This window comes from Aptenodytes forsteri, unplaced genomic scaffold, assembly GCF_000699145.1.
Source record: "Aptenodytes forsteri isolate BGI_AS27 unplaced genomic scaffold, ASM69914v1 Scaffold236, whole genome shotgun sequence".
NCBI lineage: Eukaryota > Metazoa > Chordata > Aves > Sphenisciformes > Spheniscidae > Aptenodytes > Aptenodytes forsteri.
In genome coordinates this window covers 29,283-30,137 of record NW_008794456.1, presented here as the reverse complement: position 1 = coordinate 30,137, position 855 = coordinate 29,283, and the positions used below count along the sequence as shown (strand labels likewise).

Sequence of the window (855 nt, the reverse complement as noted above, 5' to 3'; positions counted from 1 at the left end):
CGGGGCGGGGTCTGGGCGGCGCTGGGAGCGGAGACGCAGCCATTACCCGGCCGGGCTGGCGGCTCCATCGCCTCCCCCCAGCACTTTAGAGCAGAAGCTTTGTGGGGGCGGAGGGGAATGGAGGGGCTGGGTGGGTGCTGGCTCACTGCAGCCGCCCTGCCGGGACCGCCGCCACCTTCCCATCAGCTGGGAGCCCCGTGGCTGGGGCTCCAGCGAGGCAGGGTCGGGGATGCTGCCGGGGGACAGCGGGGTCTCTGCAGCACCAGGGGTCCCCGTCCCTCGGGGAGCTGAGTGGCGTGTCGGCTGGACACACCAGGATGGGGGCCCGGTGAGACTGTGGCGTCCCGGTGGGGTCAGCGCCCCATGCTCCGGGGCCAGATGCCATGGGGATGGGCCCTGAGAACAAACCCGTCGGCACTGGTCGGACCCATGGGTAGGGGACAAGGGACACCCATGGGGTGTGCCAGGGACACGGCCGTCAGCAGTGCCCGGGGACACGAGCGTGCACACGTCTGTCTGCACACGTGTGCCCAGACATGCGTGCTGGCCGTACACACAGGCACCCGCGTGCCAGGCGAGCGTGCCAGCCGCATGCCCTGGCATTTGCTGACTGGGGTCATTTCGGCTTCCCGGCGATCAGCTTAACGAGCTGTTTCTTCTGTCATGGAGAAGCGTCCCTGAGGTTTCCAGGGTCTGGGCTTTGCACTTGGCCTTGGCTGATGCCCACAGCTGGGGTCGGGGCTGGGGCTGAGGGTGATGCCGGGGGGTAATTAAAGCCCAAGGAGCGTCACTAAAGGCGGCGGGGGTGCCTGGGGTCTTCTCCCCACCCTGTGCTGGCTCTGCCCCGGCTCCTGG

At 68.7% G+C, this 855-nt stretch overlaps 1 protein-coding gene across 1 annotated transcript in view; it reads left to right on the top strand.

Moving 5' to 3' along the window:
* Positions 1–855, top strand: part of LOC103908340 (transcription factor COE3-like) — a 17,098-nt gene that overhangs the window by 701 nt on the left and 15,542 nt on the right. The window lies entirely within an intron of this gene.